The sequence below is a fragment of the Drosophila innubila genome, chromosome X (assembly GCF_004354385.1).
Source record: "Drosophila innubila isolate TH190305 chromosome X, UK_Dinn_1.0, whole genome shotgun sequence".
Lineage (NCBI taxonomy): Eukaryota > Metazoa > Arthropoda > Insecta > Diptera > Drosophilidae > Drosophila > Drosophila innubila.
Genome location: NC_047626.1, coordinates 39,691,378 through 39,708,911, shown reverse-complemented (window position 1 = coordinate 39,708,911; position 17,534 = coordinate 39,691,378). Strand labels below are relative to the sequence as shown.

The window sequence follows — 17,534 nt, the reverse complement described above, 5'->3', positions numbered from 1 at the left end:
CGGTTGCCTTCCCCAGGCACATAGTTTTTGTCAGGAGAAGTCGCGCCTTGTGCCGCAGTAGCATACGTGTGCCATCACTCGGTGCCGCCACGAAATTTGACATTCCACCAGAGGTTGTGCCGCGTCTGGAACCGAGGAGCACTGGCCGGCCTCTGACCCCAGAAGAGAAATCTTTGTGCCGTGCGAAGACTGCTTGCCGCACCAACTGCACGTCATCTTGGCAAGCTGCACTTATCGGCCGAAAGGTAGACAACAAGGACGACATCCCCCGAAGTCCCGTAGAAGACCTGTGAGCAGCAGTGGGCAGAACATCGGCGGCGTTATTGTATACAAGTGAGTCCGTTCCGAGGAGCCCCTTTCCATGTCAGGAACTACGCCTTATCGCTGTTTTTTTTTATGAATAATTACACATAGTGCGTTTTGTGTAGAGCAGTCGCTGTCTAAGCTTTATTGGCAAAAATAGACGAAAAGTGAACAAAGAATTAAACTTAAAATTTATTATCTTAAAGATAAACGAAATTAACTGAAAGCTGAAAGAAAGAAAACAAGAATCTGGATAAGAAAGAAATAATATATTTTTTTTTATTATTAATAATTAAATTTAAATGATGTAAGAATCGCAGTAAAAATCAAGCTAAGCTAAAAAGAATATAAAATTAATTAAAATGCAAATTAAAATTGAAAACAAGACAAACAGAGTAGGGACGATAACGACATGATTAATATTTAACAGATATTTATATACATTTAAGTATATAATGATATTTAATTACAATTACAAGCACACATAGATTGACAGATAAACATATATATATATAAACATTTATAAATATATACATATACTCTACCCTTACATCGCCCCTTAAACCACCCAGAGAGCTCTTTAGGCAGGCTAAGGTAATATTAAGCGATTCACATTTAACCTTAACATACCATTCCATAACATACATACGTATAAACATATATATATATATATATATATATATATTTGTCCCGCGGCGTCTCCGCAACAGCCTTGTGTCGCACATTTACGGTGCAAATTTGTATATGCCATTATTTATGTTGATGGCCATGTTTTCGTTCCTCGTCTGTTGTTTCGTGTAGCAAGGAAGAAATGTACACACATGAAATATAAAAGATGTTAGAGATTAAGGATGTTCGACCGCAATGTATATATAAATAAGGAAATAACACAAATTATACCCATCTGAACATGAAAATGTCCGTATAATTATTGCTGTAGGGGGGAGGGAGAAACACGATGGCCAACACAGGATGAAGTAGGTCCATTCGGTGGCCAACAAGAGGGAGATGACGTTGAGGTGGTCATCTCAGGCAGGGCGGGTACGCCTGGGTCCGGAACCGGGATCCTGTTTGGACGAGAGGTGGATCAGTGTTAGGTTTTGTGAATGTTTGTTTGTTTACTTACCGTTTTGTAGTTTATTGCAGGTTTTGTTGTTTATGTTGTGGATTTCCGTCGACTTTTGTTGTAGTGTTGTGTAGTTCCGTTCGCCACAGCTGTTTGTGTATCGATGGTGTAATCGATTGTTCGGACTGCGGGCCAGGGATGGGACTCTACCCTGAGAACCGATGAGCCAGCCGGCGCGGCCCACCGAGAAGAAAAGCAGTTCGTAACATCTTGTCTCGAAATGCGATATTTCTATTGGGGTCGTGAAAATCAATTGTAAAGCTCTTGCTTCGAAGTTTGGCTCTAACTGATATACTTGGAGAATCGCTTCCAAAATATCCATTTTTGTATTGTTTTGTAAGTACTTTATTATATATTCTAGTACAAAATCAAAGATTAGCAGGGGCTCTGCTTTGTTTCTACATATCTAAAGTGTTCTATTCTCAAATTCTAGTTCCTTTTAAAATGTAATTTTGATACATTAATTTGCATTCATTATTATTTAATTTATTCATATTTCATTTCTAAATCTTGTCTAGGTTATTTGCCCTACTCATGTATCTTTTCTTGATAATTTTGTTATGCTTAACATAGAGTGTAAGCAGAAATTGCAAAACCAATACTATCGTGATAATTAATAACAGGATCCACAATGAGTTTATGTCATCCGTGTGATCAATTATCTTGACGTTGTTTACAACATTGGCAGTGTTGTCTTTTGCCTCACTGGAGTCACTAAGCCATCCCATTATTTAATTTAATTAATAACAGGATCCACAATGAGTTTATGTCATCCGTGTGATCAATTATCTTGACGTTGTTTACAACATTGGCAGTGTTGTCTTTTGCCTCACTGGAGTCACTAAACCATCCCATTATGTAATTTAACTGTTTTTATATATATTCAATGAAAAAATTTTTTTATATTTTTTTTTTACGTGAATGAAAGTAAAAAAAAATGAGGTTTTGTATTAAAAATTTTTATTTTTCAATAAAATTTTTTTTTTAAATGTGGGATTGCGTAAGGAAGAAAAATATTTTCTTCTTTGAAAATCAAAAATAAAATTTTAGGTGATGATGTGAAAAGAAAAAAAAATTTTTTTTCAAAAAAAAATATATCATTAGATAAATGTTTTATTGCAGCTGTGTATATAGATACCCAGCGCCAGAGACATGAAAATATTAGTTTTTATAGAATGTGGTTGGCTCACATTTCGGTTTACATTTCATTAGTTTTAAAAAAAATTCTCCAACCACATTTGTTAGTATAAAGCCTTTCAGTGTTTAGTATTTCTTCAAGTAGCGGTTTCCCGCATAGGCTTGAAATTAGAGCTTAAAGTTAAGGCAAATTGGGGCATTCGCAATTATGCAGCCCGTTTGAGTTGTTTCGCACCAATGCGAAGCTGCTCATCTATGTGTGGAAGACGCTCTATGTAGCGTTGTCGGTCAGATTCACTGGATTCACTGGCCAACTGGATCATTTCCTTGACCAGTCGCCGTTGCTGCAAGAGTTTCACTCTTCGTCCGCTCCTTTTGTGTTTGCGAATCGCCTTTTTTCCCTGGCGAGCCCGGTACTCAGCTATTGTGAGTGGGCGTGGTCCATCGGCTGGATTTGCCTGCAAGGCCTCTTGCAACGTCGGCAAATCCCTTTGTTCAATACGAACAGCTGTCTCGAAGTTGGGCTCCTCTGCCATCAATTTTGTTGATGCTGCAATGTTTTTGCAGGTTTAATGCATATGGAGCATGTAGGTTTGATGCATATGTAGAAACTTATTCTGTGATGACGCATCACCTGGGCGTCACCGGCTTGGCACGCTGATGCTCCCTCGACTGCACAAAGGGCGGTATGCCCTTCGCACTTGTTGCTTATCAGCTGCTGATGTCCTGGGCCTATTAGCTCAGGCGGGACCGGTGCTTGGCCTTGCACAGGATCATAGTATTTTTTTTTAAACTTTTACACTTGTCACTGCACAGGACATCAGTTAAATATATTTAATATATTTTTTTTTAAACTTTAAACTTTTACACTTGTCGCGGTATAACTGTAATAAGACAGTTCACCGTAGTATGAAAAGACCGACTTGTCACGGTTCTGTCATGTAATATGATGGACAAGACATTTTAGATTGGAGTGTCGTCTCCGTTCAGTTACTTTATTCAGAATGATTCTTAAATGTTAATGTTGGGTTCAGCTAACCCGAAACATGCAATGCTTATTATTTATGTGCTTATATATATGTAGGTTAGTTGGTATATACATATGTATGCAGAAGGCATGTATATGTTATGTATGGTTTGACCACTTGAGCTGCAAAGTGCATGCTCAGCATTCTCACGCGCCGCGATCGGCTTGTATATAAGCGATGGATCGTATTGCTTGTGCGCTGGAATGTTTATGTTATTCTAAGCGGTCTTTTAATGTACTTTGGACATTTGTATATTTGTATTTATTATGACAAAGTGTCACAATGTATTAAGGGATTGTTATACCCTTTAATTTATTATAATGGTAGGGTAGATATGCTACAAGCGCTATAGAAGACGTGCAGGTTTCACTGAGAACGCTACATAGCGATCAGGAGAAATCGGCATGGACTAAGATCAACAGCAGGTGGCGGAAGACAACCACCTGCAAGGTATCTAAACTTATATGCAAGAAGCGCAACGATAAACTCAGCCACTATGTCATGCATCTTCCTCGGAAGGACTGCAGGCTACTGGTAGGCATACTCACCGGTCACTGCCTTGCGGCGGCGCATGCCGTTAAGCTTGGTATCACCAACAATAATAGCTGCAGAAATTGCGGTGAGTCTGGGGTCGTAGAGACTCTAGAACATCTCATCTGCAACTGTGCAGCTCTATCATGGGCAAGATTAAGGTACCTTGGAGCACTGACGCTGGCATCACTAGATGCTGTCGCTAGAAGGGCCCCAAAAGAACTACTTGCCTTCGCCAAAAGAACATCAATCCTACAGGATTTCAAGCCAACGTTATGATCATGACACACAAACTTCCGGATCTCAAAGGGCCTTACTGGCCTATGAATTGGCACCCGCGATCGACGTCCGGCTTAACCTAACCTAGTCAAGAAATGTGGTTATTTTGAAACATCTTTACCTTTTCAACTAGGTGGCAGCATGGTGTGCACAGCCAACGTTGTTAAAAATGGATTGGAATGCAAAATTTAAGGTTGATAGAATAGTCAGCACAATCTCTAAACCTTGATCCGATTAATAAACTTTGGTCAAATGTTGAACAACGACTTGGTCAGTATGATTTAGCCCCATCCGCCAAGGACGATCTTTGGAGCCGTGTACAAGTGGAGTGGAATCGGATTCCAAAACAGATATTTAAGAATATGGTAGAGAACGTACCAAAGTTTACAAATTAAGTAAACAAAAACCTCTTTTGTAAGTAGAAATAACTTAAATTATTTTATATCTTTAGTTTCCACGAAAAGAGCAAATGTGAGTACATGCGAGTTGTTTGGGTTTTTTATTTTGCACTCCTTGAAAATAACTATTTTATGTTTGCTAGTTACTAATATTTCTTACAAATAATATAATAAATATGAAAAAAATCATTTTTTGGCCATTGCTTATATCGTTTTGTTATCGTGGATGCCGAAAGACAAAGATTGTGAACTTGTACTCACTTTCGCTCCCCACTGTATATAAGAAGTGCTCCTCATTTCACCCAAAAATTTTACAAGCGAGGCTAGCAGGGGGCGGATCCCCATAGTTTTAAATAAATTTATCTATGATTGGGACACAGATAAATTTAAAATTTAAATGCAAATTTGTTAACTTAGTTTTAAAAATTAAACAAAATATTTTCGTTAATATGTTACATAAATTATATCTGCATTAAGCAATAAAAGCCAAACATAGTTGGAAATGTAGTAGATCAAATAAGCTGTGATCCACTGGTAACTACCGAACACACAAAAGCCTGCACTAATTTCAATTGCGGAAGCGCGCATATAGACGATGAGCGACAAAGAGCCAAGCCTGTGACCATGTAAAGGTTTCGTAAAGGGGATTACGAAACATGACTGTCTACCATTAAATTAAATCGACTTGCAAATTAATGACACGATTGGTTAATATGAGCAGGAAATTTTTTATTCAAAATTACCCAATGTATCCGATAATATACATACATAATTATATTTTTTGAGCCATCTTGTTTCAAATTTAATCAAAATCTGTAATTGTTATTTTAACCTAAATTGTATTATTTGTTTGCTGCTATTGATTGTTAAAAATTATAAATGTTTCATTTATTACAAAGGTGCTACAGACAAACAACTTCTTGGATGCGACATAGCGCAGATTGTAGATATAGTAAAATGTAACATTGTGGCATCCTAGATTTTTTTTGTTGCACATCAAAATTTTAAATAACGGTAAAAAAAAATGTTTTTTAGAGGTTGATAGAGTTAAGCAATCATATGACTTAAACTATGCATCCTAAAACATACTTTAATACTTGGAAAGAGAAAAGCAACACCTTTCCATCGGTGTATTACACAACAAAATTCAGTTTAACATAAAATTTTTTAATAAAATAAAAATTAATACAAGACAAAAAACGAAAATTGTCATTCGGCACTGCGCAAAAAGTAATATTTATGTACAAAGAAGCTCAGACTTTTTGCGCACAGTGCACAATGCCAATTGCTTGAAGTTGCTTTCGTCACTAGACGTTTTTTTGTGGGATATCAGAAATTTTTGTAATTGCTTGTGCTTTTGACATTGTAACTATATCATTAATGCAGGCAGACAGTAAATTATATAAATTTAGTTGTTAAATTTCTTCATTTCTCTATTTCAAAAATTATTATTTTTTTTGTAATAAAGAAAACTAGGGAGCTCCGCCCCTGCTCGCTTGGCTCGCGTTGCTACAGCGATCATACTCTTCTGTCGGAGACCCCCCACTTACTATGAAAAAAAGTTTTTCATACTAAGACTTGAATTTCGCCCGATCGGTCCTATGACAGCTATATGATATAGTGGTTCGATTAGAACCAACTTTGGTCAGGATCTATAAGTCGAACTTAAATGCATATTCTATTAGTTTGGTTACGATATCTCGTAAAACAAAAAAGTTTTTCATACTAAGACTTAATATTGGACCGATTGGTCCTTAGACAGCTATATGATATAGTGGTCCGATTTGAACCAACTTTGGTCAGGATATATAAAGCTAACTTAAATACATATTCTATCAATTTCTAAGGGCCTTATTGGCCTATGACTTGGCCCCGCAAGATCCGTCCGGCTTAACCTAACCTTACCTAACCTACACCCTTTTTCTCTTGAAACAGGTGAGTTAGCAAAAGTTTAAAGTATGACATTTTGTTAGTTAGAAAAAATCCTTTCGATCGGTATATCACTGATCTGATCGGACAGTCGTAGCAAATGTTCCATATTAGCTGTATATATTGCTAGTCGCCTTTCGCACTCTTCGTGCTGCTTTCGTCCCTAGCGCGAGCTGTCGTCCGCAGTAATAGTTTTAAGAGAGAAAAGTTAAAGAGAGCGCCCAGTTCAGTCGCCGCTCAGCTTGGTGGATTCTGGGGCGAAGGGCTCGGACGCTCAGCAACGAACGAGCTGCGGTTAACCCGAATCGTCCTGAGCAACTTTTTTTTCGAGTTTCTTCATGAAACTTTCAGGAATGATAAATTTGAGGTCGCTGAATCTGAATTCGTCCTTGTCAGGATAATCGACAGGACCATTTTTCGGCTGTTACCAAATGGTATCGCTGGGAATAACAGGGTACAGGTTTTTTTAATACTACAAAATTCGAATAGTTGCGAAAAAGTCAAATAAACACAGCTTTATCCAACAGGGGGGCTCCTTCTTGATATATAATATCAAACTTGGTTCAAATCGGTGCACTATATCATATAGCTGTCATAGGAGCAATCGGAGTAAAATTCACCACTCTAAAAAATATCTCAACCAAACTCACAGAATATGCATTTAAGTTGGTTTTATACATCCTGACCAAATTTGGTTCGCATCGGCTTACTTCAATATATCATATAGCTGTCATAGGAACAATCATATGTTATGAACAAAACAGTACCGAAACGCGATTAAAATGTATAGAACAAGCCTGTACCCTGTACTTCCCAGCGTTACCATATGCTAACACGAAAATAAAAAGCGTAAATTTACCGAATTTTTTTTTATAATCAAAAAGAGCACTTTTTTACCTTTATAATGATGTGTGCATTGCATCTATTTGAATAATAAAATTAGTTAAACGATTTAAATTTACTTTCGACGAATTGCCAAATGCCGTTTTTTTTCACTGCAGAATATAGTGAGCAACTTAAAGTGCATATTTCGATCAGCTAACATCAAAAAATTGTTTCAATCAACTTTTTATCTGTTAGAGACAGCAAATTACTCTTAGAATATCATGTTAAAGTTAATCTACAGCTAATAAGTTGTCTAAAAATGAAGTTTTAGTAAATGCCTAATGCTTGTGGAATATGGAATATTCGGGTAAAGTTGGATAAGGTCCGTTCAGCAAAGAAGAACGTCAAAAGTTGCGCGCGGCGCTTTGAAAATTAATAGTGAGAATTTGGTTTTGTATATTTAAAAAGTGAATAAACTGCCTTTGAAGTTTACGAATTGTCATACCGTTTTGTGTAAAAGGAATCTTGAGAAAACTAAGTGAGTATTGGCCACAATTTATAATTGCGCTCTATTTGGCGGCGAACTGCTCGTGCAAATAACGGCGGTCAATCGTCAATTCCGCAATTAGCGTGTTGGAATCGCCGACATTCAAATACCCTGTTGCGCGGAAATCAGATCTTGCTTGGCCACGGGGTAAGCAGGTGGTACATTTTTAAATTTTACCCCAACTTTGGCGGTTTATTGAGGGTATTTGTTTTGTGAACGGCAGGTTTGAGGTATTATATTTTCGACTAATTGTTTTAATGACAGCTATATGATATAGTCAGCCGATTAGCATAAAGTTTGGTGGGGATGTATAAGAACAACTTTAATGCATATTCTCATATAGTCAGCCGATCAGCATACAGTTTGGTGGGAATGTATAAGAGTACGTATGTTTTCCGACCGATCGTTCCAATGCCAGCTATATGAAATTGTGAACCGATTTGAAGAAAATTTGCACAACTGTCTTAATTGCATTATCATTAAGAGTGGTTGAGGTATCTCAAAAAACAAAAAAGTTTTTCGTACTAAAACGTTAATTTTTACCGATCGTTTCTTTGGAAGCAACATGATAAAGTAAACTGATTTTAACCAAATATGGTCAGAATGTTTAAGAACTACATAAATGAATTTTGCATACTAAAAGTTGAATTTTTACCGATCGGTCCTTTGACAGCTATATGATATAGTCGACCGATTTGAACGAATTTTCGGCCAGGATAGACAAAACCAAGTTAAATGCACATTCTATCAGTTTGGTTAAGATATCTCAAAAAAAAAAAACCTTTTTCGCTATATGATATAGCCAAATTTGGTCAGGATGTATAAAACCAGACCAGATCCATATTCTATCAGTTTAGTTCTGATATTTTAAAAAACAAAAAACTTTTTCAAACTCAAACTGCATTTTCGATGTATCGATTCTATGGTAGCTATATTATATAGTGGACCGATCCAAAAATAAAAACAAACTTGATCTGCCTATGGTATCCAGGAACCTACATACCAAGTTTGAAGTCTCTAGCTCTTATGGTTTGTCCATTTTCAATGGGCTCAGGGTATAAAAATCAAGAGTTTTTTTTTCAACTTTTTAGTACAAATTGTTATTTAATTATTATTTTGCGCTTTTAAAATAAAAATCAAAAATAAGTGTTATTTCGTAACTTTTAAATAAAAGTTTGGATATAATTGTTAAGTTCCAATTTTAAGCGCTAAAAAAGCTTAGATGTAACTATGGGGATTTATTCCTTTTCGAAAATCTAGAAATGTGTGTTTTACCACTTTTTGAAAAAACCGCTAGTTAAGCGGGAAAACGCAAAATCCTGCTCAAATTGACAACAGTTTCCAAGCCACAGAAGCTAAAGGTATGTTCTATATATCATTGGAAAGGTGTGTTTGAGGGCTTTTACACTTTAAAATTTTTTTAAGTACTCAGGTAACATTTTACAGGTGAAAAAAAGGTTTTTTAGCTTACATTTTAGCGATTTTTGCATTTTGTACTATATGACACATAAGTTTTGGCTGAGGGACTTGGAAGATATTACCTGTTTACTTTATATACACATTTTTCTATCGGTCGAAAATCACGTTTTAGTACGAAAAACTTTTTGGATATCTTAACCAAACTGATACAATATGCATTTAACTTGATTTTATATATCCTGACCGAAATTGGTTCGAATCGGATCACTAAATCATATAGCTGTCAAAGGACCGATCGGGTCAAAATTAGGTTTTAGTATGAAACACTTTTTTGTTTAATGAAATATTTAAACCAAATTGGTCGAATATGTATTTAAGTTTGTTGTATATATCCCAACCAAAGTTGGTTCAAATCGGACCACTATATCATATATCTGTCATAGGACCGATCGGGCGAAATCCAAGTGTTAGAATGAAAAACTATTTTTTCATAGCTAGTACGGGATCTCCGACAGTAGAGTATGCTCGACTGTAGCAACGCGAGCAAAGCGAATAAACTTTTTTAAATATGAAAGAAATTCAACAAATTAACTTATATATATATATAAATTAATATAATTTATATAATTTACTATCTGACTGCATTAATGCAAAAGTTACAATGTCAAATCAAAAGCAATCCCAAAAAATGTCTGATATCCCACCAAAAAAACCTGTACACGAGGTAAAAATCTAGTGACGAAAGCAATTGCTAGCACCAAAATTTCTGGTATCCAATTTTGTGACGAACAAAATTGAGTTTAACATAAAAATTTTAAATAAAAATATAAATTCATAAAAAAAAAACGGAAATTGGCATTCGGCACTGCGTAAAAAGTAAATTTTATGTACAAATAAGCTCACCCATTTGCGCACAAGGCACAATGCCATTTTGTTAGTTAAGAATAAACCTTTCGATCGGTATATAACTTGATCTGATCGGACCGTCGTAGCAAATTTTCCATATTACCTGTATATATTGCTAATCGGCTTTCGCTTTTTTCGTGCTGCTTTCGTCCGTAGCGCGAACTGCCGTCTGCAGTAATAGTTTTAAGAGAGAAAAGTTAAAGAGAGCACCCAGCTCGGTCGCCGGGTTTTTTTAATACTACAAAATACGAATACCTTTATAATGATGTGTGCATTGCATATAGTTCAGTAATAAAATTAGTTAAGCGATTAAAATTTCCTTTCGACGAATTGCCAAGATGTTCTCAAATGGATTTCGGCTGTAAAGTTGTTGGATTTGTTCCAGTTGATATTCAATTAAGGTTTTTAAATAAAATTCAACAAGACGTTTGATGTGGTTTCGTGGTTGATTTTCAACTGATTTATTCACAATTCTTTTGGTTATTCATATACTTAAAATGATTACATAAAATATGATTGTTGCGATCTACATATTGCTGGAATAATGCTGACGACGCATTCCGTCGTTGTGGGTGTCTCGGGTTTCGCAACGGATTGTTGCGATCTACATGTTGCTGGAATTCTGTTGACGGTGCATTCCATCGTTGTGGGTTTCTCAGTTTCGCAACGACATCCTCGAGTCCATCTGCGCTGGAGAATTGTTGAGTCTGTTGGTTTTACAATGTAGCGCAATGTACTAAGAGACATTGCACTCTACTTGGTTTAGGGGGTGGGGTGCTAGAGGGTACCAGCATAGTAACAACTCCCCCCCTAGAATGGAGCGACGGCCATAACGAAAGCATGTCCAGAGCGACATTGGTGCTGTTTGATCCGGGGGTAAAAACTGTCCGCCTCCATCCCTTTGCTATTGCTAGTATCGATATTACTGCCAATATTGTTAGGATTATATAAATCGTGGTGACATGATGTGATCCGATCAGATTCTTGAACTTTGTTTTTCCAAGGCCTCTAGATTTATTTCCTCTAGTGTATTATTAATCCTCACATTGGGTGGAGCCTCCAGTGATGGTCTGATGGATGGCTCGTACGCATCAGCAGGTTGTTCGAATGTCATGCCTTTAATTACTATCGAACAATTGTTGTACGTAATTATGACTGAATGGTTGATTGTTTTTGGGGTGTAACACGATGAGTTCATTGCTAGGTTGTGGGCATTGAACACGAAAATGGTTTGCTTCTCCATCTCCATTATTACCTCATGATCTCCAATGTTTACCATATCTAATGTCGTCGTGTCTTGACGCCATATTCCGCGTAGACATTTGTCGTTGGCTTTGTTGATGTCAGTGTCATTATCCTCGCAAACATGTAGGTCATGGATTTTTTGACATTTTTGTTTCAAAAACTTAAGGTTAATATTATTAGATAAGGCATATTCTGGTATTTTAAGATAGTAACTATCATTTAGAGGTAATGGAATAACATGATACAGAGTGTATTGGGTTTTCTCAAAAATAGGTACATCAATTTGGAAGATTATATCAGTATTTTTTACAACCGCTTGTAGTTGCAGAAGTCTATATAAGTGTTTTTGCGATATTATTTGTATGCCTTGTTGTTCAATAATATACTTTCGGCTATATTTGTTAAATGGTAACTTAAAAAGTAAATGTTGAAATTTATTCGATTGATGAATTGTAAAATAAGTATATCGTTGTGTTCCTCGCTTAATTCTTTATATATATTATTTTTATAATTATATAAAAAATTACTTATAATCGTCTGTTCCTTATTTATATTTTCGGTTATATTTTCAAACCTTACGAATATCTCCTTATAACACTCTATTTGTTCGTTCATCTTTCCATTTATCTGTTCTTTTTCTTCTCTCCTTTTTACAAGAGTTTTTTGAATCATTTCTGCGTCATCTGAGTCCATGTTGCCCGTCAACACTTTTATAATTGTACCCAGTCCGTTAAATAGTCCCCTTTTTGTCTCTGTTTAAGTAATATCGCGATAAGTTTGTCTTTTAATTGCTGTAATTTGGCCTTTAAAATACCAATTGTTTCCCCTGCTAAATCCGTACTCTGAATCGACTATAAAGCTTCTTCTATATTCTGGATGTTAGCATTATAGTCGCCTAACCTAACAAAGTGGTTGAATTGTTTATATGTTGAAATTAGTCTTGCCTGTCCTAAGTCCAACTTAGCTATTCGCTCGTCCTTCCTTATTTCTCGTAAGGTCATGTCTTGTCCGCTTGTCAGGGTGAACCTGAAAAAACAAAAAATTCAAGTTTGACGTGTCACTTTCCGTTTCTTGACTGTTGATTTGTGTAATTTTTGGTTCTTTTTTGAGATAACTGTTACGCCAGGGTAAATTTGTTCCTTAAACTAATTTAATTTAGTTAAATGGTCATGTTCATTGTTGTACGTATTATGATATTATTAAATATGTGCGTACTGCCTGTAAATAACTTAAATGGAGTCAGTTTTGTTGCCAAGTGAATTGAATTATTATAAGTTATGAATACCTCCGCTAATACGTCATCGTGGTCACAATTGGATTTCTTTTTATACCCTGAGCCCATTGAAAATGGGCAAAAAAGGGTATAATGCGTTTGGCAGAATGTATGTAACAGGCAGAAGGGGGCGCGGCAGACCCCCCAAAGTATATATATTCTGGATCAGGATCAACAGCCGATTCGATTGAGCCATGTCCGTCTGTCTGTCCGTCTGTTTGAACGCGTCGATCTCAGAAACCATTAAAGCTAGAGACTTCAAACTTGGTATGTAGATTCTGAATACCGGGCGCAGATCAAGTTTGTTTTTATTTTTAGATCGGATCACTATATCATATACATCGAAAATGAAGTTTTAGTAAGGAAAAGTTTTTTGTTTGTTGAAATATCAGAACCAAATTGATAGAATATGCTTTTGGGGTGGTATTATACATCCTGAACAAATGTGGTCAAAATCATATAGCTGCAATAGAGACGCTCAATCGAAAATTAAATCTTAGTATGAAAAAGTTTTTTGATCTTTGAGATATCTTAATCAAACTAATAAAATATGCATTTAACTTGGTTTTGTCCATTCTGGCCGAAGTTCGTTTAAATCGGTCCACTATATTATATAGCTGTCATAGGACCTTTAATATGTTGTATTACGTACAGTTTCACGTTTTTTGGTATATGAAACAAAAATTCTGGTTGAGGGGTTTGGAAGATATTACCTGTTAAGTGAATAAATACATTTTTTTTATCGGTCGAAAATCACGTTTTAGTACGAAAAACTTTTTGGTTTTATGAGATATCTCAACCAAACTGATACAATATGCATTTAACTTGGTTTTATATATCCTGACCAAAGTTGGTTCAAATCGGACCACTATATCATATAGCTGTCATAGAACCAATCGGGCGAAAATCAAGTTCTACTGTGAAAAACTTTTTTGTTTTATGAGAAATCTTAACCAAACTAATACAATATGCATGTAACGTGGTTTTATATATCCTGACCAAAGTTGGTTCAAATCGGAAAACTATATTATATAGCTGTCATAGGACCGATCGGTCCAATATTAAGTCTTAGTATGAAAAAATTTTTTGTTTTACGAGATATCGTAACCAAACTAATAGAATATGCATTTAAGTTAGACTTATATATCCTGACCAAAGTTGGTTCTAATCGAACCACTATATCATATAGATGTCATAGGACCGATCGGGCGAAAATCAAGTTCTACTGTGAACAACTTTTTTGTTTTATGAGAAATCTTAACCAAACTAATACAATATGGATGTATCTTGGTTTTATATATACTGACCCAAGTTGGTTCTAAGCGAACCACTATATCGTATAGCTGTCATAGGACCGATCGGGCGAAATCCAAGTCTTAGTATGAAAAACTTTTTTTTTCATAGTAAGTACGGGGTCTCCGACAGTAGACTATGCTCGGCATTAGCAACGCGAGCAAAGCGAGCAGGGGGCGGAGCCTCCTAGTTTTTCTTTATAATTTAGGAAAAAAAATTTTTTTTATTTGAAATACGTTCAACAACTAAATTTATATAATTTACTATTTGCCTGCATTAATGATAAAGTTTCAATGTCAAAAGCAAAAGCAATTGCAAACATTTCTGATATCCCACAAAAAAAAACTTCTACACGAGGTAAAAGTCTCGTGACGAAAGCAATTTCTAGCCCCAAAAATTCAGAAATCCTCACTCGCCTTACCCTGAATCTTATGGCGAGTTGGCCGAAGGGCTAACAGTCCACTGGGCGTCTAGTCTGCTCCGCAAATGAGTGGCTAACGCCTGTAATATAGTAGTGTGATTATTTAAATTCTTCTACATTTTTGTGTAAATACACAGCAAAACCCAACAGTGCAATGTATGGGACTTGAAACAAAGAATCATATAAATCGGGCACGTGTCTCTCAAATGCGTCTGTGTGTGTGTGTGTATATGTTTTCCAAAATTTCCAATTTCATTTGTTGGATTTCGATATGTCGTTTAACTGCTAGTTCAATCTGGCTCGAACGAATGTGCAATACAGCTTTTTGCTCACGATAAAACGTTCAACGACTTGGCTAGTCGTTTCCTGCGTATTGCAAGAACATGACTTCAGTCAGTGTCACAGCACAGCTCTTTTTTTTTTATTTTGTGTATACATGTTTTTTTTTTTTTTCTTTTTTTCACATGTTTACTTTGACATTTCTTACTGACTTGGCAGCCACTTTGAAAGTACCAAAAACACTGTGCCATACAGTGCTTCCAGTTATTCAAGTATTCAGTAACTCGATACGCTCTGTCTTATACCATGAAAGACACAACTTCGGCAAACTAATAGTTCCTGTGCCATACAGTAACCTTAGCTGCGACCGAGATCAATGTTACAATACGGCACTGCACATATAACTTTCGAATTCAATATTTTTTTGTACGGAAACTCTTCTCTGCCTCTCTGAGTGCAAGTTCTGATAGACGAGAACAAATTTTTAATACATTTGTTCTAATACTTCCAAACGTTTTGTGAGACGATATGTTTTGTTTAGCGCAATGCAACACATAATGTCGGCCAACGAAAAGCCTCTGTGCAATACAGTAACTTGGCTATTACCGACGTCGACATCACAACACAGTGAGGTTCATGCGCCTATATTATTTCAAAAAAAATTTTCTGCCACTTTACTTCAGTTTAATTTGTTTCTTTTTTTTTTTTTTTGTTAACTGCACACACACATTTTCGCATTATCACTTTATCTTTTTAATTCGTTCATTATTGCCGTTTCGTCGATTTACATCCTCTTCCATTCAATTGCTACTACTTACAATACCATAACGATATTAAATCCCATTGTGTACATCCTTGTATCCTTAAGGTTCGTCCTTCTGGTCTGAACTCTTTTTCAGACAAAAGGGCCGGCTGCGCCAGTTATAGTAAGATGGTGGTGTTGGATGAAGATGTCCCCAAATGGATTTCGGTTGTAAAGTTGTTGGATTTGTTCCAGTTGATATTCAATTATGGTTTTTAAACAAAATACAACAAGACGTTTGATGTGGTTTCGTGGTTGATTTCCAACTGATTTATTCACAATGCTTTTGGTTATTCATATACTTAAAATGTTTACATAAAATATGATTGTTGCGATCTTTATGTTGCTGGAATAATGCTGACGCCGCATTCCGTAGTTGTGGGTGTCTCGGGCTTCGCAACGGATTGTTGCGATCTACATGTTGCTGGGACTCTGCTGACGGTGCACTCCATCGTTGTGGGGTTCTCGGTTTCGCAGCGACATCCTTTAGTCCGTCTGCTCTGGAGCATTGTTAAATCTGTTGGTTTTACAATGTAGCGCCATGTACTCAGAGACATTGCACTCTAGTTGGTTCAGGGGGCATGGGTTACCAGCATGGTAACTCGCGCGGCGCTTTGAAGATTAATAGTGAAAATTGGGTTTTGTATATTTTAAAAAGCGAATAAACTTTTAAACTGCCATACCGTTTTGTGTAAAAGGAATCTTGAGAAAACTGAGTGAGTATTGGCCACAATTTATATTTGCGCTCTATTTGGCGGCGGACTACCCGTGCAAATAACGGCAGTCAATCGTCAATTCCGCAATTAGCGGGTTGAAATCGCCGACATTCGAATACCCTGTTGCGCGGAAATCAAATCTTGCTTGGCCACGGGGGTAAGCAGAAGGTAAATTTTTAAAGTGAGTCGGATACACCGACTTTGGCGGTTTATTGAGGGTATTTGTTTTGTGAACGGCAGGTTTCCAGCGTTAATATAAATTTCTTGTGAATACCCCTGGTTAAAACTGAGTTCATTACCTCGGCATAAAATCACTACTTTACGAGTGGTGCCCGAGCAGGGACCCAACGTTGGTGGCACCGATTTCACTTCTCCTCAAGAAAACCCGCAAATGGTGCTGGGGCAAGGAGCAGCAAGTAGTGTTTGAGGAACTCAAGCGCCATTTGACGATGGCTCCTATATTATCTTGTATAGGTTTTTCATTGAAATTTGTGTAACAGACTGACACAAGCGATTCTGGGCTCGGAGCAGTATTAGCGCAAACCGTCCACGACCGGAAACTCTTAAAAGCGGAGATGAACTATTCCGCCACCGAAAAGAAGTGCCTGGCAATCGTGTGGTCGATACGCAACTTCCGATGCTACCTTGAGGGATATTATTTTGAAATGGTCACCTGGCATTTAAGTGGTTGCACTCCATCGAAAGCCCGTCTGGAAGGATAGCTCGATGGGCCTTGGAGCTACAACAGTACAGGAAAACGATCACCTTTACCGTCGTCTGGGGTGTGGGGCGCCTGCGTGGTGACCCAAATGTGAAAACGAGTGCTGGAAGAGTGCCATGACATGCCCAATGCAGGACACCGAAGAGTGAGGAAAACGATCGCCAGATTGGCACAGCGATACTATTGGCCCGGAATGTATAGGGATGCCGCAAAAAACGTGAGGTGTTGTGAAACTTGCCAAACGTTCAAAGTGGAAAAGAGGAGACCCGCAGGACAGATGCTGACCCGACAAGTGGAGAAGCCGATGATAGTGTTATGTGCCGACTTCGTGGGACCCTTTCCCCGATCGAAACATG

At 36.9% G+C, this 17,534-nt stretch overlaps 1 long non-coding RNA gene across 1 annotated transcript; it reads right to left on the bottom strand.

Annotated features, from left to right (window-relative positions):
- Positions 1 to 387: 387 nt before the first annotated feature.
- Positions 388 to 1,611, bottom strand: LOC117790606. The gene is made up of 4 exons (XR_004617993.1): positions 1,430 to 1,611; positions 1,204 to 1,370; positions 849 to 1,088; positions 388 to 530 (listed from the first exon to the last, which is right to left on the bottom strand). It is a non-coding gene; the product is annotated as an uncharacterized LOC117790606 (long non-coding RNA).
- Positions 1,612 to 17,534: the final 15,923 nt, after the last annotated feature.